Source organism: Rousettus aegyptiacus, unplaced genomic scaffold (assembly GCF_014176215.1).
Source record: "Rousettus aegyptiacus isolate mRouAeg1 unplaced genomic scaffold, mRouAeg1.p scaffold_m13_p_12, whole genome shotgun sequence".
Classification (NCBI taxonomy): domain Eukaryota; kingdom Metazoa; phylum Chordata; class Mammalia; order Chiroptera; family Pteropodidae; genus Rousettus; species Rousettus aegyptiacus.
Genome location: NW_023416287.1, coordinates 52,442,651 through 52,468,464, shown reverse-complemented (window position 1 = coordinate 52,468,464; position 25,814 = coordinate 52,442,651). Strand labels below are relative to the sequence as shown.

Genomic DNA, 25,814 nt, shown 5'->3' with positions numbered 1-25,814 from the left:
ATCTAAGTTGTATGTTTGAGTTTCCCAAAGATAAAGACATAGATTGCAAATTAAAATCCAAGAAAAGTAGAGGATGTGGAGAAAAAGGAATCCCTGTGCACTGCTGATGGGATTATAAATTGGTGCAGCCAACACGAAAAACAATATACAAGCTCCTCAGAAAATTAAAAATACAACTACCATATGAGCCAGCAATTTCTTTTCTGGCTATTTATCTGAAGAACCCCAAAACACTAATTCAAAAAGATATATGCACTCCTATGTTCACTGCAGCATTTTTTACAATTGCCAAGATATAAAGGCAACCTAAATATCCAATGATAGAGAAACAGATAAAGAAGATGTGGTACATATATACAATGGAATATCACTCAGTCATAAAAAGAATGAAATCTGGCCACGTGCAGCAACATGGATGGACCTTGAGAATATTATGCTAATGGACTAAGTCAGATAGAGAAAGAAAAATGCCGTATGTTTTCACTTATATGTACAATCTAAAAAACAAAATAAATGAATAACAAAACAGAAACAAACTTCCAGATGATCGCCAGAAGGGAGGTTGGTTGGGGAGCTGGGTGAAAAGGTAAAAGGGATTAAAAATACAAATTGCCAATTATAAAAATAGTAAAGTACAGCATAGGGAAGATAGTCAATACTGTAATAACTACATATATTGTCAGATGGGTACTAGACTTCTCAGGGTGATCTCTTCATAAGGTTTATGAAGTATAATCTCTGATGTACACTTGAAATTAACAATATTTTAAGTCAACTATAACTAAAAAATATATTAAAATATAAAAAAGAAACAGAAAAAAAATCCAGGAAAACTGAAGCAAACAGAAGGCCATTTACTTGAGCTGTCAATCAGTGATCATTCAGATTTTGAGAGTTAATGTTAATAACCCTGTAAACATTGTTTTTGCATCAAATGATAAATATTGAAATTTCTTAGAAAATGAAAATTTTCTAAGAAAATATGAAAAGAAGGAAAACACATTCGTGGTCTATCTTATTAACTCTTTTGATCTATGAAATGTTTTTAACAACCTTAACACATACTGCCCTGCGGAGAGCAGTCAAAATATTTTAATATTTCTTATTTCTATTAATAACAAAATAAACATGACAACAGAAACTGAAATATAGTTGTATATTATTAATCTTTTTTACAAATTAAAAGTAGAGTAAGTGGAAGAACAGAAAGACATGGGAATCTAGGTTTCATTTTAAAACAAATATTTCCTCTTAGCCCAAGACACAAGATTTTGAAAATGCAAGGAATCAAGTTAGAATATTTACATTGTGTATGATGGCATCGGTGGTGACATTTGGGCTTTCTGCTCTCAGTCCAGTTCAGGCAGATACTATAACTGGAAATCAAAATATAGACTGAGAAGATGCCAAGATTCATTAGAAAAGGAGTGAAAGTTCTGTACAACTAACTAAAGAACTGCTAGTATTTTTCTGATTTCGTCGAGGGGAGAAGTAACCCTGGGAGGCTGTGACTTTTTCTGCTCAGTGTTATGCAATAGGTATGGTCTTTATGAGACACTATTAAATATTCACTTAAACATACTGTTTATAGACCTTTCCACAACCAAATAGATCAATGTCCTACTGAAAACTAGCTTTCCAAATTCCAGCTATTATCAGGTGAAATGTATAGACATAAATCATTTCTTAGAAAATAAATTTTGGATTATTTCCATACATACACACATATTTAATGCCATCAATAGGTTTTAGTTATTATAATAAAGTAGGTATAGTTGTATCTGCCATGAGAGATGCAAATATGGTGCTATGTAACACTTTATGTCTATTAATTTATAATGAGATTATTGTTAAAATATCACCAGGCAAAGGTAGTCCATAAAGTTCTAGCCTTATAGGCACTTACAAATTTTCTGAATATTGATATAAATGTGAGGAAATTATGAAGCATTGATTTTGAAGGAAGATCATTACAAAACTTAAAAAAGTTTAAATTGTATTAGAAATTAGAAAGGAAAAGTATTTTATCAAAGCTCCCTCTAGGCTAGCAGTTCCCAAGTGTGGGATGTATGTAAGAATTGCTTGGAGCACTGTTTAAAATATGTTTGTCAAAGTCTCATATACAGACTCTGATTCAGTAGGTGGCTAATAAGCATTTTTACCAGAATCCCAGAAATGTACAGAAATCACTGTTAGGTGATTTTCATCTAAAATATTACAAACAGTTATTTTCACCTATTTTCTGCCATTAGTGAACTCAATGTTCAAAGTTGGACATCACAGGTAATATGGAATAGCACTAATTAAGCAGAGTGAGCAACCATAAAAATGGGCCATAGTAGTAAAAAAACGATCCTTTTTATGAAAACTATTAACTTTTCTCATTATCTGTTTAAATTTTTAATTATATAAATAAGGCATGGCTGTTTTTGGAAAACAGAAATAAAAACAAAAAGTTAAATAATCACACATTATCAAAATGTACAGTGATTGCCAGTGCCATGAGAGTTTTCTTACTGATGTTTGCAGATATTTTTATTTTATTTTTATTATTTTTAATATCATATTTTTAAATTCCATATATTCATACTTTTGAAATTCTGAGGGTAATCAGCATTTTAGTGAAGAATATGGATAACCAATATTCAGAGGGGTTATGAGTTTATCACAGCCTTACAGTTTTGATATTTAAAGTACCATCACATAGTAAGACTGTAATATCGTCTGGAGGTTTATATTTGTAACAGGATCAGGTTGGAACTTTGTATTCATTCCTTACCATGTTATCTGTGTCCTTTATTGTCCTAAGACAGACTGGTGATTTCCTAATTTGTTTTTCTCTTTTGCTAATGTATTAGTATTACTGATATAGAGTGCCTGATGGGATTGATAATTTATTTTTATTTTTATCCTCTTAGATGTGTCATTCTTCATTGTTTCTTCTTTTTTTAATTAAATTTATTGGATGACATTTGTTAGTAAAATTATATAGGTTTCAAGTGTGCGATTCTATAATATATCATCTGTATATTGTATTGTGTTCACCGGCCAGTCCAATCTCTTTTCTTCACTATGTATTTGACCCCCTTTACCCTTATCTACCTCCCCACCACCCACTTTTCCCTCTGGTAACCACTAAATTGTTGACTATGTCTATGAGTTTTTGATCATTTGTCTTGTTTGTTGCTTTCAGTTTTATATTCCAAATATGAGTAAAATCATATGGTTCTCAACTTTTTCTTGTCGACTTATTTTGCTTAGAATGATAATCTTAAGATCCATCCACGTCATTGCAAATGGCAGCATTTTATTTTTTTTATTGCTGAGTAATATTACGTTGCATAATATTATCCAATCATCTATTGAAGGACACTTTGGTTGTTTCCACGTCTTGGCCATCGTGATTATTGCTATAATGAACATCAGGATGCATATATTTTTATGGATAAATATTTTCAAATTTTGGGGGGAGATATCCAGAAGAGGGTTTGCTGGGTCATATGGTAATTCTTAATTTTTCGAGAAACCTCTGTACTGTTTTCCATAGTGGCTGTACCAATTTACATTCCCATAAGCACTGTATGAAGATTCCTTTTTCCCCATTTTAAATCAAATAATTAGATTGTATTCTAGTGAGTTTATTATTTAGCAACATATGAGCATTTCACATGTTGTCAGAAAGTTTTATAATATTATATTTTCATGATTTATTTTTTGCTGTGCTACAATATTCCTTTTATTTGAAAAATTTAGAAAAAATATCTATTTTAAATATTGCTCTTTGAGTTTGTCTTTATTATAATTTTTTCCTACATCTTTTAAATTAATATATTTCCAAGATTGGCTTTTGAGGTTAATTGTGTGTATGTGCATGCATACACATACACACAATTATATATTGCATTTTCTTGCAAGTAAAAATTAGGCCAGGTAGAATTTCCAGGACAACCTTTTTCTCCTACTAGGAAATAAAAGTAACATAAGGGAGAAACAGGCTAGAAAGATGGTGAGGAATGGTGTAAGATGGGACCAAACACCTTGTGAAAAAGGTGCAGTTTGCTTTAAGCACCCAGTGATCCCTGTCTTCATCTTCCTAGAGCCTACCAACAGCATAAGTGGGCAGAGATGGTCTACTGCAGCCCATTTCTGGGTTCCTATGGAAGGAACAGCTTTGACATTTTAAACATTATTACTTATAAAATTAGATAAAACTGTGATTACAATACACACAGTATTCAGAAGAACACAGGAAAAAGGAGACAGAGTAAAGGTGATATTTAAGGACAAAGATAATTATAATTCTAATATCTGGAAGCTACCTCAGAATTTTTTTCCTTCTTTGCATAGAGCAAGATGATGGAAGGAAGTGAGAAAAAAGGTAGGGGCTGCCTCCAATAATAAAGCATGCGAGAAAAACAATGCCTGCAATAATATCTCTGAAAAATGTCTGTGATAGAGCCAATTAGTGGATACTCAACTTTGGCTCCAAAACTACTCCTCTAATTTCTAGGAGAAGGGACGGGTAAGATCTAGTCTATATGTTACATCCAATAATATTTACAGAGATCATAGTTTCAATGATTAAAATGGGAACACCGCTTCTGGCAAAAACAGATTAAACTACATTCCAAAACAATACTGACATTTAAAAGTAGAATGTCCTCTTGGAGGTATCTATATGGAAAGGCAAAACAATTAGGTCATAGAATATCAAATTCTCTAGACTATATGTCATTACTAAAACTCATTTTTATTCATATATATACAAGACCATTTGGCACTTGTTAAAGAGATTATGTTTGTATGAGTTTTCCTGAATACAGAATCAATGTCTTTATGACAAAAAGCTTTTAGCTTGGAGAAACTCTTACAGCATTTAAAATCATTAACGACTATGATGCAGAATGTAGCATTTTAATGATTTTCTACAGCCCATTTTCTCCTCACACCACCTCCACCCCAACACCTTACTAAAGACAGTTTTAAGGTTTTAAGAGAGATCACTTTAAAATAATATGTTTCTCCTTCATATCTTTCATTTAATCCATGTTTATGAAACTTTCCTACAGTCTCAGGAGAGAACAGAATAAAAATTTAATTAAGAAAAGTTATGTTTTTATTACAGTGGGAAAATCTGTAAAACTAATGGTCCATCTTCAAGAATTGATCAAATGTAAGTTATTAAGGCCTAATCCACTTTCAGAGTACTGGTTGGGCAAATCAGAATTTACTTAAAAATGATATAATTATACCTTTAATCTATGTATTGTCTAAACTCAGATTAAATCAGATGCATGGGAGCCCTCTCTCAAGTTACAGAATGATTTAATTTTTTGGATATGCCCAAAAATGTATGTGTCGTTTATTTTTTTACTTGGTATCTTTTATTTCTTTGTCACTATTCTGCTCCCTCCCATTCTAAATTATAAGCAAATCAGTGAGTTATATATTTCAAGGGTTTAAATTTAGCCAAATTTTTATCCTTTCAGACATGCCTTTGTTTTTCACTTATGAATCAAGAATTCTCCTTACCATGACATCAGCGGATTCTAAACAACTTTCTACAACTCACTTCCTGCTCACTCTTCAGAAAATATTCCATTTTCTAATCAGGCCAAACTATACATATCTCCAAGACAGAACACAATTATTATATTATATTACCAGCTAAAATGTCTTCCCCGCTTATCTTTCTAGACAACACTCAAATGTCCCAACCTTCCTGATTCAATAGAACAAGAGTCAGGATTCAATGGCAAGACCACACATGTCCTCTGCGATTGTTCAGAGGCAGGTTTAAAGAGGGGACAAAATAAGGCATGTGTGGCATCCAGCATGGCACAGATACTAAAACACTTCCATTTCTGTACTTTTCCTGCCTCTGTGGTTCCAAAGGAATCTGTGGTCAGTTGGATGATAGCACTCGCCACAATGCACTGTGGTTATTTTGTTATATGTCTAGCTTTCTCTGCAGAATAATGGTGGCTCAAGAGCCTGATTCTTTGATGGGTCTCAATGAGGATTTGTTGAGTTGTGTTGTATTGTGTTTCCAAATAGAAATCATGCCTTATTCCCCAGAGCACAATGTTTAGCGCTTAGTAGGAGAGCTCAAAAATAATCGTTGAAATAGCGAATGAATAAAATAAACAGAAGATTGATTTTCCTAGCAGTGTATAGGGGTGAGGACAGAACAATAAGATAAATGATAGATAGATAGATACATACATACATACATAGATACATACATACATACATACATACATACATACATTAATGGCTTTACCACTTAATAGCTATGTGACTTTAGGTAAATTACATAAACTCTCTAATCTTCTATTTTATCAGCTGTAAAGTGGGTTAGGAAAGGTACCTAGCTCTTAGAACTGTTCATAAAATTACATAAAGGTTGGTAAAGTGCTTAGCAAGTACCTGAAACACAAGTTTATACTTAATAAATGTTACTTATTTATCATACAGTTTACTGAGAGGCCTCCTCCTAAACTCCTTAAGAAAATCTCTTATTAATTGTGCTTAAAGATATTAATGATTAAAGTAATAAGAGTCAATTGAGCCAGTATTTATCGAGTGCTTTCCATGAGCCAGTCATCTGTCATCTCATTTCATCTTCACTGTGTCATACAATTTTAGCAATGAGGAAACAGAATTAATGGAGTATAACAGGCTCAAGATTAATCGGAGAGAAAGAGTAGAAACTGAGATTCTCACTTCATAATCAAGCTCTTAGCAAATATGCAACACTCAAGCCAACTTCTATAAAGATAGCCACACATTCTGGCCCAGTTTGCCTGTCCTGATTTTGCTAGACTTTGCTTTATTCTCATTTTATGCATTACCTTCCTAATCAATTGTAAATTCACTGAGGACAGCGATTGTGTCATTCACCTTTATAGCTCTCACAGTTCAAAACTGGAATACACACACACACACACACACACACACACACACACACACGCACATAGAGATGAAGGTGACAAACTAGCAGATTAAAGGAAAGGCCAGCCTTAGAAACATTCTAGCAATGAACAAATAAAACTAGACCACCCAAATGGAACATATGCTCATATTCTCATAGTTACATATTCTATGGTATAATTTGTTGAATTTCTTAAATCTATAATTCAGTTAGTTCATTCTCCTTCAATCTTGAATCATTTTATAGTTTAATTCAGTTTCCTTCTCTCCTAAATCCTGCAGTTAATACCACTTTCAGCATGGCTGCCTTGATTAATAGCTCTGTAATGTCTACATTCTCTGTTGAATGAAACATTTTGTGTTCCCAAATAATTCTTTTTCTCTAGATGTTGGCAACTTTAGCTGCAAGAGAAAAACCACCTAGAACCAAATTTCTGAGGCCAGGCTATCACCATCAGAAACTATATTTTCCTGTCTTCTCCCATCACCTATGAAGTAATTGATGGAACAGGTAGCATCTACCCAAGCGGCTCTCCTATGCTTGACATAGAAAATGGATGAATTTAAACTTCCAATTAATCACCAAACAGCACTTTGACATAAGTGGTGCATCATCTGGAATTTTGTTCCTGGTAATGACACTGGTACTTCACAAAAATTGGACATGAAACAGGTCTGTACTTTGGATTAGCAGGGGACTCTGACTGTGGCACCCCTAATAATTATAATTACAATTTTTGAACACTTGTTATGTAATAGGTGTTATACAAAGCACTAAATCAATATCATTTTTATCTTTTAACAATAGAATAAGGAAATAATGTCAATTTCACAAGGCGGGGGGAACTGGGGCTCAGAGGGGATAAGTAAGGTTAACGTCAAGATGTTAAGTAGCAAAGGAGGGATTCCTATGCAGGTGAATCTGACTTTGAAGATCCCTTCTCTCTACCTTGTGACCTGGAAGAAATGCATCTATGCCTAATAGTGCCTAAGAAGCTCTGTGCCATGGGCAAAAAAAAAAAAAAAAAAAAAAATTGAGGTATAAAATATGAATGGGGAAATTAACGAATCCTTATTTTAAAACGTATTCATGAAGAAAAAATAAAAAAAGCTATTTAATCAGAAATTTAAAATAGCCATCATTTTAACATGTCCTTTTCACTCATTGTTGAAAAATAATGATGCCTGGTTTCTTTATTATCCCCCCCCCCCCCCCCCCCCCCCCCCCCATTTCCATATGATCCTGAGTCTTCTGAACAAAAAGTACTACTGCAAGGATGTTTGCATAACAGATAGCCTTAGAAGCTGAAGTCTTTATTAGAATAGATAGTGCTGGAGCGATTTGGAGATAAAGCACTCATGCTTCCACCCCTCCCTCCACCCCAGTAGAAAGCAGGTAGATGTGCCAGCAGCTAATAAAAGCTTAGAGTCTCCTAATTTGGGTGTTTCTCTCCTAAGGTGCAAACCTACTGCAAGTGCAGGTAAACATCTGGCCTTATAGCATTACCCTGTGAAGACTGGGGTGTGGGGAACCATAACTGGAGCAAAGATAGTTCTCTGGCTGCTGCTTTTGCTATGAGTAATAAACCACCTGTGTCTCTAACCCAGGGTCACGTGTCTTCTATTAGTATATGTGTATAAAACCAGCAGGCTAACTTGTTATCTGCAAACAGGATAATCTGAGAGACTTTCCAGTTTTAGAATTAATGCCAGAGGTTTTCAAAGTGGGTTCCTGGGCCAGCTGCATTAGTATCATCTGGGGACTTGATAGAGAAGAAATAATTGGGCTTCAGGTGAGATCTATTGAATCAGTAACTCAAGGGTTAGAGTTCAGCAATTTAATCTTTAACAAGCCATTGGATAATTTTGATACACAACAAAATTTATAAACTACTGAAATACTTTTATTCACATATTTCTAGTTAAAATAGTTTCATGTGATTGTGCCTTGATAACATAAATTCGTTTTAAGAACAACCAACAGATCTATCTCTTAAACATTTTCAATTTCTTGGAGTAGATCACTCCTATGTGTTCTGAGTTTTGATTACAAAATTCTCTAATGTAGTGCAAACTCTACATTTAGGACCATGATTTAGCGCTACTCAGAAGAGTTTTCTCAGTTTGAAATATTGTATTACTTAGCTCATCCAAAAATAATAATTTGTACCGAGCATCTATGAAAATGAAAAGTTTATTTTGTCATACTGTCCCTAAGTAAAAATATGCCTTCCTTCTAAAATGATAATTGTTGATTTTTTAAAATTCTGATTATTCATCATAAAAAACTCAGAGTATATGAAAAATAATGAAAAAATTAAAAACTATTAACATCTGTTCTACATTCTTCCAAAATGGTTTTACAAAAAGAGAAAAAAAAAGACTACCTTAGGATAATATTAGATAATAGGTTTTAATGACTATATATTATCCTTCTAAACTATAATTTATTTTTAATCAATCTATTCTCTACTCTATGATATAAAAGTTTATATTTTTTTAAACTTTTTTGTTTCAAAAACTATTACTCAGTGGTCTAATTTTTTAAGATAAATTCAGTTGAAAAGTATTAAAACAAATAAGAGATCAGTAAATGCCTAATATGAATAATCGATAGCTTTCCTGTGTATCAACAAAATCCACTCACAACATTCAAAAGAAAATGATCTCATTCGTAATAACAAATTTCGTATTCTATGTGTGTGGTAAAGCTTTGCCCATGTCCTTATTTGCAAAAAAAGTGTGTCCTTTTGTTACCGATGAAACGTCTATATAAAGCATATAGATAAATATTTCATTTTGATTAATTCTAAGAGGGTTTGTCTTTTAATAGGGAAATTTAATCCACAAAATAACAATATTTGATTTTATTCTTCCATCTTATTTATGCTTTTGCTAATTATGTTATTATTTCATTTTGCCTCATTTTGCTAAAATAACAGATTCTAATAAAAGTCCTTAACCACTTATGCACACCAATTACATTCTACTATGGTTTATCTATAAATACTCAAATCTCTATCAATGTGATATGCAATACAAAAGCTTGAGCAGAATTTTACTCATTGCTTTCCCCAACACCTATTCTGCATACAAACACTCACAAATACATATTCCATACCTCTCTTGACTTATAACCTAAAAAATCTTGTATGTCTTCCCTAAAAATCCTTTGAAGGACTTGCATCAAACTTTACACCCATATCAACAACAATAATAGCTTAAACCTGATTCTGAGCTCTAATATTATTACTGCTCACCACTATTTTAGCTCTAAATTTCTTCCCTTTCAGAGTATGTTTAGAGTAAAATCATTCCTCAGGTATCTTGTTCATGATATTATATGTAGATGTTACATACTCTGAGTCTTGACATGTTGAAACATGTTTTCTTTTTGTCATCACTCCCTGAATGATAAGTTTATTTATTGAGCGAGAAGAATTTTTTATATATTCTTTCACATCAGGGTCTTTGTGCTGTTCCCTTTTGAGAAGGCACTCCTCCACTTATGAAGTTTGACATTTAGATTAAAGGTCACCTTCTTTGCTAACCACCCAGTACAAATATATTCACTTGACTCTTCATTATTTTAGCCTGTTTAACTTTCTTTGTAGCACTTATCACTAAGTAAAATTATCTCATCTAAGTAATTGTTTATAGTTTATTAGCTTACACTAGAATTTAAGAACTGGAACCTTTTCTGTTGACTGCTGGATTCCAAGCTCCCAAAATAGTAACTGGTCCATAGGAGCCATGGAAAAATGAATAAATGAATGACTGAATGATTGAATTCCAATTACTCCAATATTGGTAGCTCAGCTAAATGGCTTCTGTTTCTTTCTTTCTATCTAAGCCAAAAGAAAAGTTTTATTCTATTCTCATAGTAACTCGAGGAGTCCAGAATAATATAGACAAGGAACCAAACTATAGCCAGAGAGTCACAGCTGCAAGTAGGGAGCTCCATTCAACAAGGTAAGATATTTGCCCATGTGTCAACAGTTCAAAGCTGAAAGTGGCCCTCGAAAAAAGTGACCTCCACAAAACTTCCTTTTCTGATCTCTAGTCAGGTTGGCCTCTCTTGGAGCAGCAAGGGCTTAAGATGCCAGTCCCCAAAGACAACAGAGCCATGCCAGAAGCTAGAGCACCATTAGGTTTTGATCTGCATTGGCAATTCCAGGTTCTTCTCCAAACTGGCAATGTTAACTGAGGAGAAGTTACAGAGCAAGAGCAGGAGTCTGCTTACTCACCGACCAGAACTGGGCAGAGAGTGGACGCTGGTATGGTAAAACACTTCATTTTCTGCCAGAACTCTCTCGGACTCAAATTATGTGAACGCTCTCTGGTTTCCATGCCTATTAGAGAAATGGTCCTTGTTATTCTACTTGAGTCTATTTTGAAGTATTTAAGGCAAGGGAAAAAGTCAAATGGGCTGAGGATACCACCTTAGTCTTGAAAATTCTGGTTGATTTACAATAACATTCTTAGTGGATTGTTAACATTTGGTTTTGAAAGTGTTAAAGAGCAGATGACAAGAAAATATCAAGAAAAAAGGAATACCAATGTGCTGTTTCTCAGAAAAGTTATAAATGGTCCATGGACCATTATATGTTGTTATTTGTTCCAAAGGGATCATGAAGCAACTATATATGCTCATGTATGTATACACATAAATATATCTATATATTTTTAATTTTGGGGGGGGTTAGAATGACATTCATTTTATAAATGTACTGTCAACAGAGAATTTTTTATTTTACTCATTGACTCACTATAACTGTGAATATGTTATTTACTTAATCAATAGGTATTTATTGAGTAGTTGATATACATACACACATACAAACATATATGACATACACTTTTATAAAATAATTCTTTTGTAGTGTATTATTCAAGACACTAGATCTTTTCTACAGAGGTGATTTTCTCGCAGGTAAGAAGATCACTTACTGGTGGCATTTACAGGAGGGTCTTTATATATATATATATATATATATATATATATATATATCATATCTTAATATCCTTATATTTATCTGTCTATATTTATAATCATATGAAATTATTAGATACAAATAAAGTATTATTTATAATATGGGAAAAGCTAAATAAAATGTTTAAATTAGAGTGTGGTAGGAAAGATAGTGCTTCAGTTGATGGGTTTTTTGTTAGTAAGCATTTACTAGTTTTTCTTTATAAATATAATGTAAGCATAGTTTAGAAAGTTTAAAAAATAAACAAACAGCTAAGAAGAAAGCCTGTAATCTAAAAAATTAATCACTGATAAAAATTTTGATACCTTTTTTCTAATTTTTTTTACAAATATACATCTATATATGTGTATATCAATATGTTCTTCTTTTATCATCAATAAAGGTTATGCTATATACTTGTGTATACCTACATTTAAAGCAGCATTATTCATAATGGCCAAAAGGCAGAAGCAACCCAAGTACCCTTTAACAGGTAGACAGGTAAGCATAATGTGATATATACATACAATAGAATATTATTTAGCCTTAAAAAGGAAGGACATTCTGACACATGCTACAACATAGATGAATGAGAATACATTATTCTAAGTAAAATAAGCCAGTCACAAAAGGATAAATATCGCGTGATTCCAATGATATGAGGGCCTTGAGTAGTCAAACTCATAGAGACAGAAAGTAGAATAGTCATTGCCAGGGGCTGGCTATAGCAGGGAATGAGGAGTTAGTGGGTAGTATGTACAGAATTTCAGTTTGGAAAGATGAAAAAGTTCTGGAGATGGAAGGTGATGATGGTTGTAGAAGAATACGAATGCACTTAATGCTACAGAACTGTATACTTAAAAATGGTAAAGATGACAAATTTCATGTTATGTATATTTTACCATAATAAAAATGAAAATGACAGGCACCTACCTGTGGGATAAAACTCAATAACTAAAACACAAAGCTCAAATAATTTTTCTATTGCATCTATTTTTGGTTACTCATATTAATGTTTGACGTTGTTATTGTATTATACATAATACAATTCCACTAGAACAACAATTACTGCCTGATTCTGGGAAAATTTTTTGGATAATGTAATTAGCTGATGACTTCCTATTACTATTGCAAATTGTATAAATACTGTAGAAGTTTCTTTAAAGAAATGTCTTCTAAAATTAATATCTTAGTATTTTAAATAGAACGTACTAATATAGTCACTGTTAACTTGCTGACATAATTCATCCAATGTTCTTCCTAACATTATATATTATTCTCCTCATCCACTCCTTTTAGCCTTAACATTATTAAATAAATACATTCATTCATTCGATTAGTTCAAAAAGTATTTTTGCTCTTATCATGTGCCAGGTCCTGTGGTGAGGATACAGAAAAGGAACAGATCCTGAAGGGAATATGGATGGAAGAGAGAAAAGAGACAAATGAATGCATAACAAAAATAAATAATAACAAGAAAAACCATAGGCCACATTGAGTCCACAAATAATTGTGTATGTGTGTGTGTGTGTGTGTATTATCTCATCTAATCCTCCCCAAAACTTTCTGAGTGAAGTACTTTACAAATGATAAAATCATGCTCAGACAGATTCAACAGCATTCTCTCTAAGAATCAGTAATTTAAAGTATACATCTATAGTCTTTTCTATTCTAAATATGCTGCTTCGGAAATATCATATAGAGAAATTACAGGAAAGGATATAATGGCAACAACATTTTGTATCTGAAAAACTGATGGAGGACTGATAATGGCTTAATCAGACTGGAGGAAGATTATTGCCTAAGATGTAAGTGAAGAAAGCTTACCAGCAAGTTGATTTACATGTCGGATTGCCCAGGTTTCTAGGAAAATAGGCTACAAGAGAGGTACCAGTAGTGTGGTTGAGAGAAAGCTTATATAAGAAGCAGGGAAACCATGGTTGGTCTCTTTGTTAAATAGTCTGGCTACTATCTTTCCAAAATTTTTGATATAATAGAAGAATGTAAGAATTTAAAAAAAGAGAGAGAAAATAATTATGGGAAAGAAGGAGAGAAGTGGGGGGGAGAGAGAGAAAGAGAGAGAGAGAAGGAGGAGAAGAAGAAGAAGAAGAAAAAGAAGAAGAAGGAGGAGGAGGAGGAGGAGGAGGAGGGGGGGGGACAGGGGGGAGGAAAAGGAAAGAGAGGGAAAAACAGAAGCTTGGTAAAACTATTTGGCTTTAAATTGTTTCCTTTGAAAACACTTAAATATTAAATGTAATAGGTATTATAACTCATTACTATGTTTTTATAATGAATTTCTCAAATGATAGAGGTGTTAGAGATTTTAGACTATTTACTTTTAACAATTTAGTTTACTGATACTGTCCTCTCACAGCCTCTTTGGAGGATTTGGTATATTTACTTCAAATTGCATTTAAACCTAGAATGTTAGTTATCTATCCAAAGGTAACAAGTAATGTTCACGAGAATTTAGTGTCTTAACCTTCTCTATTGTAGAGAAGATTATTTATGTTCTTATGGTATAGGTAAAAGATATAATAATTTTTTAGAGCATGAGTGAGCTTTTTTGTTTTGTCTTTGCAATAACATATTAATTTGAAATGTAAAAGGCACACGAGAAATGCAAATACAGAGTCATCAGTGGTTAGGTGCTAATAAGTAAAACAGGCCAAATTAATAAGCTGGAAATTTTAGTTATTATGCAATGAGCTTTTCCTTTGAGCACCAAAATGCAAGGGCAGTCCATGTTAATCTGATGGAGAGATTTTATGATTTTCCCACATCTGAAAAAATAAGATTTTTAAAGTTACACATATGGTTCAAAAATAGAGAATTCTCTCTTTACTAAGGGTTTTCTAGTTTGATTTATCTTCCATAAAACTGAATGTTAACATGATGTACAATAGAGATACTGTTTGTGTTCTGGTTGTCCTGGGAAGAACACATCCCTAAAGACAAACTTAATCAAATAGAATTGAATCTCCATGTTGTAGAGTGAATAGATGCATGTATTTGAAACATTCCAGAAGATTCTTTTTCCCTCTTCTGAGATGTTTATTACCAGCAGGCAAACTCCTACTCCTCCATGTTACTTCAATGAAAGACTTTCCATTCTGCAAGAACCTTTCACATGCCATCTCTGATTTCTACCTTTGAAACACACCAACACATTCATTTGGCAAATATTTCTTCATATTTCTTCATGCTCATAGAGCCACCATTTAAATCCTGCTAAATATTACATGATATTCTAGATACTTTTCATATATTTAAAAAATTTATATATAACAATTGTCCAATAAATTATCTTCTTTAACAGAGAGAGAACTAAGGCTTAGAAAAGTAGCATGCCCCATCACAGACGTAGGGAATGGCAGAACCATACTCCAGAGTCTGTGCTCTCTGTAATCTGGCCTGCTGCTGCTCTGCACACTAGTAGTGAACTTGACAGTTTACTTCATGCCAGCCCCTGTATTACACACCAAACACCTGTCTTCCTGTTTGAACATTAACACAAATTGATGAGCAAGGCACTATTATTACGTATATACATGAAGAAACTGAGGCTCATTGAGACTAAGTAACTTGAGGAAGATCACATGCCTGACAAGTGCCTAACTAGATATGTGACCTCAGGGCTGCCCTGTCCTGAGCCCGAGTTCTTCCTTGCTGAGCTCTGTCATCTTTGCTCTGGGTGTAAACTGCTTGTTGACTAAATATCCGCAGTCATCCAAAGGTATCTGATAGCTTTGTGTTGATTTCTACTACGTACTTAATAAATATATATTTATTTGGAGCCACATAAAAAGTAGCTAATAAATATGCCATAAATATGAAATTGTGATCAAAACTACTCTACATAAAAGCTGCTCTTCGTAGTAATTCGCATATTGTAAACTATAATAGTTACCTCCTGTGAAATCTTCAATTTTATGGAAGTCAAATCTAACTAGAAAACCTTAAGTAAAAAGAGGAATCTCTCTTTTTGTACCATATATATAATTTTAAACATCTTTTTTTTTTCTAGTGTAGGAAAATCATAAAACCTCTCCATGAGATTAAAAATAAAAATTCATGGACTGCCCTTGAGCTTAACAATAAAGAATTAGAAAAGTAAGATCAGGTTGGGTTCATAAATTAAAAGATTTAAATTTGTACAAACAACAATAGATCTATTATCGAACCTCAAGTAAGGAAAGAAAGAGGGAAAACTTCAATTCCTATGTGAAAAACTGGCAGCCAACCTAATTAACACAAAGCCTCAGGTAAAGGAACTGCTATCACACTCTACCAAATAAAATTAACTTCACCTTTTAAATGCTACAACCAAGCTAAACTAAGTTATTAAACAGTAAAACGTGAAATCCATGACTTAATAATATAAGGCCAGAAGAACAACTATAATTGCTTCATTAATTAGCAAGTAAATTGAAAAGTGAACACTTCCCAATCATTACAAGGGCTGAGTCATATAAATACATTTAATGCAATGTAAACTAAAATAATACACATGGAAACATTCCATAAACTATAGACCTCTACAATGACTAAGTTCAATGTAGGTAGTTAAAATACGGCAACATATGCTGTTTCATTTTCAAGTTAGGACTTGATTGATTACCAGTACACTCTCTGACAGTAGTGTTCATTGAGAATGCAGTTTGCTCAGCATAGTGCTTTGGTGTCTAAAGGAGAAAGTTAGAGCACAATCCATGTATACTGGGCCTTTAAGCCTCTTAGAGAAATGAAAATAGTGAATGCAGAAGTAATACCAAATATGTCGGAGAATATAAGCCAGTGCTGATTTTTGTGGGTCAAGGGAGAAAAGTTTTAAAATGCTGAGGGAGATTTCAAAAGCAAGAGATAATGAGGGAATCTGCACTGAGTTTTACAGTTTTGATGAGGTTTGAAAAGGTACAAGACATGGCATGATGAGGAGGTCAGGTCTGAAAGGTTAAGTTTCCGAATGAACTGAGCTTCTCATTCTAAAAGCTAACTTCAGCCTTCTCTAAAATTTTAATCATAGAATTGAGACACAAAGAGAAATAAAACAATTTCAGTTAAGCTCATTATTTCTTCCTTAACCCACTGTCTTCAAGATTAGTAGAGAAGGAAAGATATTATTACAGCCAAGGGGGCAATATGATGTTTCAAAAATCAACAGCTTTGGCTCCCTTGAAATGACAGTAAGTTCTCATGTTAGAACTTTCTTATTGTTGTGACCCACAGCAAGTTATTTAACATTTCTAAACCTCGGTCTTCTTATCTATAAGACTCTAATCAGACTTTTTGAAAATAAAACTTGTATGATAACGTTTAGCTCTTTTCATACTATTTCTCAAAGTCTAGGGCTAAATATTTTGTGATCTATCCATTTGTAATCTAATTAAATGTCAGGAGAAATGAGAAAGCTTTAGTTGAGGCATTTTGCTATCTTTGTTAGAATTGCTGGACTCTGTTCTCACTTATAGGACACTTCGCTAAAAAAGACTTCGACAAGATTTGATCTGCTTAGAATCACTCGTGTGGGAAAAGACAGTTCTCATTCAGAAGATACTCCTCATTTCCTTAGCTGGCAATTTTTTTTTTTGCATTAAATTATAAATTTTCTTTTTAATTTCATTCTCTTTTTAACACTGTTGTGTGTGTGTGTGTGTGTGTGTGTGTGTGTGTGTGTGTGTGTGTGTATGTACACATGGGTAGTTAATTTGGTGTTTTTGAAGTTAAAAATCTGCAATTGTCATCTTAGGAAGTTTCTCATCTCATTCTTTATGATTAGTTCATCTGTTATTTCTTTAAGTTTTCCTTAACGCACTACTCTCTTCCAATTAGGTTACATATCTCTTTTACGTGATTTCCTAATATGATGAACACATCTGTAGTATTGTGCTTCCCATAGCATATATGTTTTTATACTCTTTCCTACATTAGGCTGTAAGTTCTTTAAGAGCAGGAACCAACTGATTCCTCTTCGTGTCCTGGGTTTAGTTGCCTGCCATGTAATGAGGCGCTCGGTAGATAAGAACACAAGATACTTATCTAAAAGCAGCAAAAATGTCCCCCTTTGCATTTTCATTTAAATGGCAAATATTATTCCATAAGTCAAAAGGGGAAAGTTGCATTCATTCTTGTCTCAATGCTTTTCCAAGTCATTCTCAAATATAAGATAACATCTTCCTGTCCCAGTTTTATTTAAGTAAGCGATTCTCCAACCCTATGCCTTATAAACCACCTTAGTACTGTCATGAGCTACTTAATGATGGGGATACATTCTGAGAAATGTATCATTAGGTGCACTTATGCAAACCTAGCTAATATAGCCTCCTACACCTAGGACATATGGAATAGCCTACTGTTCCTAGGCTACCAGCCTGTACATCATAGTATCATACAAAACAACATAAGATTAAATCAAGCATCAGAGAAAATGATGTAATCAGGAGATGCGGTAAACATGAGTTGTATGGGGCTGCTGCCCGCCTAACAGAACATACAAGTTGTGTTCCCCGGGTTTAGATTTGGTGTCAGTTCTGAGCCTGTGGCAACTTACAAAAGTCTCAGATTACACCAAGGACAGCCACTGCCTGTCTCGGGCCTCCAGACACCCAAAATTTATTCAAGAAATACTTCAGCTTGTGCCAAGACTGGTTACCTGCTACCAAAAGTGACTTCAGAGACTCAAGATTGGAGGCCTGTTGATTGCTACTGAGGGAGCCTCCAGCAGAGAGCTCAGGGTGGGGCTGGTGGGCTATCCACGAAAATGCCTCCAGCAATCTGTGAGTTGGATCTCAAGGAGTCACCAGGGTGGAGTGAGTGGAGTTCACTAGGCCAATACAGATTTAGATTTGGTCCTGTGGGTAGAGGGCTCAACATAGGGAAGATGGTGCCCTCCTTTAGGTTGCACAGAAGGAGAGCTCAACAAAGCCCTCGCCCCGAAGCCATATAACTCAGTCTTTCCCTGTATGTTTCTGGCACCTTCTGAACTGCTGTCCCTCTGCTGGAGCCCATAGTGACTGCCTGCAAGTGAGCAAGTCTGTGTATGGGCCCTTTAATGGGATAATTGGGTTTATAGCAGCCTTCTGTCTGGTTGGAATCCCCTTTGATTCTCACAGTCAAATTTTGTGAGGACTCTTACTCCCAGCACTGGAACCCTGGCCCGGGGAGCCCAAGTGTGGGGCTATGGCCCCTCATTCCTCTAGGGGTGGGGGTTCTTTGAAGCCGAGGTATCTCTCCTGGTGCTCAACCACCACACACAAGTGTGCGGCCAGCCCATTTCACATCTCCAACCCTCCTACCAGTCTCGAGGTGGCCTTCTTTATATCCTTAGTTATTGAAGTTCTGTTCAGCTAGTCTTCAGATGGTTACCCAGGATGATTGTTTTATAATTTGGTTGTAATTTTAATGCAGTCATGGGAAGAGGCAAGCACAGTGTTTATCTATTCCAGCATCTTGACTGGGACGGTGCTATGTTTTTATACGATTGGCAGCACAGTAGCTTTATTTATCCCAACAACAACACAAACCTGTGAGCAATGCATTGAGCTATAATGTTATGATGGTTATGACATCACAAGGCAATAGGAATTTTACAGCTCCATTAAAATCTTATGGCACCATCACTGCGTATATGCAGCTCATCATTGAACGAAAAGTCACAATGCAGTGCATGACTATAATTCTCTCTTGAATTCAATTCTTTTAAGTTCTTCTTCATTTAGCTCACTAAATGTACATTTACTCTGTGCTTCCATGTAAATTCTCTGTTTAAATTTTAGGTCTAAGGAGAAAAACAACTCAAAAATTTCTGCAGCATTAAACAAATGGTATTAGTCAAAGTACAACTTCAATGCGTTAGGCCCAAGCACCCTATTTGATAAGGAAGTGTTCTCTCTTTGGGCAAAATTCATCTGCATCAGTGCTCCTGGGCACTAAGCTCAACAGAACTATCTGTTTGGCTATTACATATAGCTAAACTTTGACAAAGGCAAAATTCTTTTACCTCCTAATTCATAAAAACTCCTAAATTACGCATCAGCCCTCACTTTTTTAGAGTGCCCACTGGGATAATTACAGTGCTTGTTTAACTTCTGTCTGCTTTATTTAGATGATAAGCCCAAAGGCCAGGAATGCCTTTGTAGCTTCTATCTATAGCACTAAATACAATATGTGCATACATTTGTGAAATAATAATACTAGGCTTTTAATATCTTTTTGTAACAAATCCTTTTGAATTGTCTAGGGGCTGTATTAAAATCAAGTTCTGTTTATTTTCTTCTTTAGATTTCTATATCGATTCCAACATGAGAAATTATAGGCCATTAGTACATCATTTAGAATTTTCTCTTCTTAAACATTTTTAACAGTGTACTTAATTCTACATGTGAATCATACATATGATTTCTTCTAGACCTAATGACAATAATTTCATTAAAATTTTTCTAAGGGACAGCTCAATAATGAGATTTCTTAGCACTTACATGTTGCCAGGAAAAGTGATTTACATAGAACAATTTGAGAAATAATTTGAAACTTTTTCTGTGTCTCACACTTAAGAAGATGAAAATTTAGAATTTGAGCACAGATTGACTCCAGAATCCATTGTCTTAACCACCACATCCAATACAAAGTTTATACCACACTGAGAATTTTTTAATTTTGAAAATTGAAGTTGAATCATAAAATTCTTGACAAAAACTATTAAACTTAATTGTAGTATTGTTAGACTTAGATTTAGCTATCAGTTTAATTGAAACACTTTTTATTAATTTCATACTTAATAATTTTACATAATAAGTTCTATACCAACATACGGAATTTTGTTATTCCTAATTAAAATACAAATACTTTTAAAGTATAATAATGGCTTTGGAAAACTTGTGTAGGAAAAAGAAAAATAATTTATTAACTAAATCTCCTTAGTAACATCTTGGAATTAACTACAAAAGCATGCATGCTTGCACATGCACACACCAGCTCATTTAAGCTTTGCTTTTCCATATATGTATTCACTTTGCTTTCTTTCTAGCTTTCTAAAGCCTATTTTAAAATGACACAAATCTTCTCCTACTGAATATTTGAAATGCTTTCTCTATGTCATATTCAATCATCCAGAATATATTTGTTGATTGCAATATTTGTGGTGCTTGGCATACATACATGAATAAATAGAAAACATCGGCCACATGGAACTTACACTATAACATCAGAAGACAGACAAAAATAAATAGACATAATAAATATGTAACTTTTATAGTAAGTTAAAAGGTGACATGGCTATGGAATAAAGAAGAAATAGAGCTGGATTTGTTAATGAAAAGTGCTGGGGATGGGAGTTGAGGTAAGGTAGAACATTAAACAGGGTGGGGCGAGTAGGTATCATTGAGAAAGTGCTGAGCAAAAAGACTTGAAGGAAGAGAGGAGTCAGCCATACAGCTATATGAGGAAAGTGTACCCTGGTCATTTGAGGCGTTTTTATTAATTAAAACTACTTGTAAAATTTTACTCTTGTGACTAGGAGCATCCAAATGTGGTGTTAGAGAATACTTGAAGTGTAAAGGAATAGACTTATAATTCAACAGTCTGAGATGCTCACTATTTCTTTACTCCAGGTGGCCTCTGGCTTAGAAGAATATCAGATAAGAAATAAAAACCACTAAGCTTTTTTTCTGAACAAAAAGATAGAGAATCAACTTGGAACTGTGAGAGCAAGAAGACAACCAACATTCAAGCTCCTGAAATAATGGCATTTACTAATATAATAAATTGAAAAAAAAAACAGGTATCAAGTTCAACTTCACCAAAGGTTAGGACCTTAAAAATTGCTAGGAAGCATGCTGCAGGAACATGAAATAAACTGATAACAAAGACGTGACTAGAACTTTCTTAACAACACTTTCATGATGAATAAAGTTGGGTCTGTTAGAAAAAGACAGTTTAGGAGAGGAATATCTGAAAGCCAAATGGAGAACCATACTCTTACATCATGGGACCAAGGATTAGAATAAGGATAGTTTTAGAAGCCAGCTTCAAAACTTGCAGTCCCAACAAGAGTAGAGAGAGAAGAGGAATCTTTGTAGTCTAGAGATAGACCTGTCTTCTTCATGTAGATGTAAATGGGGAAAAGTCAAGAGTCCTGCATATAGAAAATATTTGGAAACTGATTTTTTCAAATGCCTGAGCTTTTAATTCTGAGCAAGTTAGCATTAAATTGATTCAGAGTTGGGTAAGCAAATTCTGATATCTAGAAACTATGTATGGAAGATACTACATACTACATAATAATGCACCGGGATCTGAGAAAAGACATCTGGAAATATAAACCAAGCAATAACTGCTTTGAGTACTTAACAAGATTTTATGAACTTCTGTAATTTCCCATAGTGCAAATTTCTAATTTTTGTTACTGTTATTTATCAAGTCAAATATTACTTTCTCAGAGAAGGTTTCCCGAATCCCCTACTACATAAAATTGCCTGGCTTTACAATCTCATAGCACTTCTATAATTGTAATTAAATCATTAGTCATGTGACAGTAACTTAAGCATGTCTCTCTTGCTAAGATATAAGCTTCATAATGGCAAGAACCAGGTTCATTGGTCTTATTGCCCTCCCAATGTTTCCCCAGTGCTTAGCCCAGTGCTGGATAAAGGAAACACAAAATAAATGTCCCTCAAACAAATAAATAAAGGCACATTGAGAAAACAGAGCCTCGGGACTGATTATAACATAAAATGTAGCCAGTTATTTTACTGGAAGGGAGCATAGGAGTGTGGTGAAGAGAGTCAGAGATAAACAATTTTAAGAGGTGAAAAGCCAGCTAAAAAGAAGAGATAATGAAACACCCAGAGTCTTCAAAATTAAAAAAAGTATTGATTTCAGTAATTTTAAACATTATTATTCCTTCATGGTTTAAAGAGAGACAATGTAAGAAACATGTATCTGAACAACAAATTTGTACTTTTTCCCGAAAATTAAATTTTGAGAATTAAACGTAGCATTCCTACACTTGCATTTTATTCCTTTTTAACCTCTTTCCCATTTTGGAAAAAATGTTGGCAACTCGCTGCCAACATGAATTTAACATCACGCGTAGGAATGCTATGTTTTCTAGGATTTCACATTTTCAGCAATCAAAAATTACTGTTTTGTAAACGGAAATATCACTAATAAAAACAAAATACTATAAATAGAATAATGTCATTTCTTTCCGAAGACTATCAATATACTAATATTTGACTTGATAAATAACAGTGATGTGAAAATAATAAAAAAATTGAGATGTTTCATGACAAACTTTCAGGGTAAGGTTAAGACTGTAATCCAGGAGTTATCTTGGGGTAAATTCTGCAGCTGCAAAAGTCGGCTGCGAGTCTTCTCAGGGCGAATGAGAAATGGGTTAAATTAGTTTGAAGTTCAATTAATTTTAAGATAAAGTGATATTCAAAATTAAACTAATGAAAGTTAATTTAGCCCAGGTACCAGATATTACAGAAAAATTAATAAAAATAAAAAAACCCTTTCTAAGATACTTCATAAATATTCAGGTCATCTCTAATATTTGCATGATATGTCATAATGTTTTTTTTTTACAGTAAAGTAGCACAATATTTGGCACATGGTAAGTGCTCAATAAGTGCTGAGTAAATGAATGAATGGCTGAACTAATGATATTTCATAGGTTATAGGCTAAGGAGCTCATAAAATGATTGGGCTCCATCATTACTATACATATTACCAACAGTGGTGGCACAGGGACTTAGTAGAAACACGTAAGGAAAAATGTGGAAGACCTGATACAAGAAAAAGTAATTTTAAAAATCTTTCATTGATAGGTATGACTTTTTTTTTTTACTAGTTGAAAATATGATGGATTACAGGAAAATCAGAAAAAACACATTTCCAATACCCAACTGGATTTATCATACTGATATTCTCATTTACATATTTTTCATCAACTTTGGACTGAAAATGTTTATTTGCCTATGTATTACATAGCACAGTGCATCATGAGAAACAATAATAGCAACAATCCCACATGGGCATTATAAGAAATAATTATGTACTATTTAAGCTCTATATTGGATATGAAAATACCACAAGCTCTGTTTACTATGCACAGGCGTATAATAGAGAAAACAAGTGGCTCTTGTCTCTACTCCATTCCCAGGGTGAAGTACACTTACAGGGTATACATGGAGAAGAGGAGAAGTAGGGTTAGGGTGGCACAGTTGTAGGTAGCAACTCTGCTTCAACTACCATCCCGACACCCTCTTATTCAGAGATAACCCAGAAAACCACACTTCTCTCTGCCTGCTATGACTGTGCCCTGGAGGACCATGAATGAGTACAGGGGTCTCCAAGTACAGAAGACAACAAAGACAGAGCCCACTGATGAAGAGTGCCCTCACAGTCTTCTGCCACTACACGTTCTCTGCCTGCACAGCTGCAGCCACATCTTGGCTATATTAGGCAGGAGTTAAGGCTCTTGAGTTGAACATTTACACTTTGCATTGAGTTCTGACACTACTCTGTGCCCAGTTTATGATTAAGTGATTAGGGTCACCCTTTTCTAAGATCCGTTTTTTACGCCATGCCACACTTTAGTCACTAGACCCATGACTTTTTCCCCCATGCCAATATCCCTGCTGAATTATCTAGTTTATTTAGGACAAGGACCTTGACTATTATTGCCATTCTTCTTCCAGTGAGTTCTTTGGTGTTTTTCTTTTTTTTGGAGCGGGGGTGGGGGTGGGAGAGGACATTTTCTACCAGCAATCCTTCTCCTACCCCAGCCAATCTCACCACATGACCTCCACCTAGGCCTCCAGGAAGTCCAGGTTCACACTGAGAGGTCTCCTGGGCAGAGACACCTTAAGTAGTTATGATACTTGCATCATTTGCCTATTTTGCCTATTTTGCCTATTTCACTATTTCTGTTCAAAATTTGAAAAAGTGTAGAAGATAAAGATAAGTCTGTATGCCTTTCTACTTCATACACTGGATCATAGTTATACTATTGATCTTAGATTGCCTGTGTCTCTGCTCTACACCCATTGGAACACCTATTTATTACTTGCTGTTGGAACTCTATTACTGACATGTTCACCTGCTTATACAATTTTTCATCTGTTACCACTTTTTACAAATGATATGGTCTGCTTACTGGGCTAGACTCATTACCATGTTTGCTCTTCTCTAATAACATTTGACAAGCTGTGACCAATCATAATATGACAGAAAAAATAGATGCACAGTAATTGTTTTAAAATATTTAAGTTTAATTAAAAAGTTAAAATATCATAATTTTTAAGGTATCGTGGCATAGAACTACCTGTGAAAATTTACTCAACATATTTCTTGTATATACTCTGACAATAAAGAATTATATTTCTTGTTCTATTTTCTGCTCTTTAAGTTGAGAATAAAGGATTGAAGAGAAAACATGTTTTCCAGGACTCAGAAGTTGCTATTTCGTGAATAATTCTTTCACTGATATGAAAAAATCTGAAAGTTAACAAGCTCCCCAAAGTGAGTCACATATTCCCTATTAACCCATGGTTTTGTTTCTATTTAAGTATCTCTCTCGTTTCCCTTCAGAATCTCAAGTACAAATATGAGATGGAAGAGAAGGGCAGAGAGCTGAAGAATAATTGGAATTTGATCCCAAAAATGATCACACAAAAACTTTAACAGTTGTTACAGTTGGGAACATATAGAACAGTGACTAATCTATGTAAGAAGAACTAAAAGTTGTCTTTTTAAGAGGAATATTTCTCTGCTAATGAGAAGGTGATACTAAATAGAACTAGTTAAAAAGAAAGACATCACAGGATCTAGATATAGCAAATGGCTCAGAAACTTCCCAGGATTCTGTTTTATTTCAGACATCATTAAAATAATAACATTTTT

At 34.1% G+C, this 25,814-nt stretch overlaps 1 protein-coding gene across 14 annotated transcripts in view; it reads right to left on the bottom strand.

Annotated features, from left to right (window-relative positions):
- DLGAP1 (DLG associated protein 1) overlaps positions 1 to 25,814 on the bottom strand; it is a 782,830-nt gene that overhangs the window by 619,359 nt on the left and 137,657 nt on the right. For 10 of the 14 annotated variants that reach the window (XM_036229039.1, XM_036229053.1, XM_036229052.1 and 7 more), the window contains exon 3: positions 11,181 to 11,285. The exons of the other annotated variants lie outside the window; for them this stretch is intronic. The gene's annotated coding sequence lies outside the window, so the exon portion shown is untranslated. The remainder of the gene's footprint in view (positions 1 to 11,180; positions 11,286 to 25,814) is intronic. 14 annotated transcript variants of the gene reach the window in all.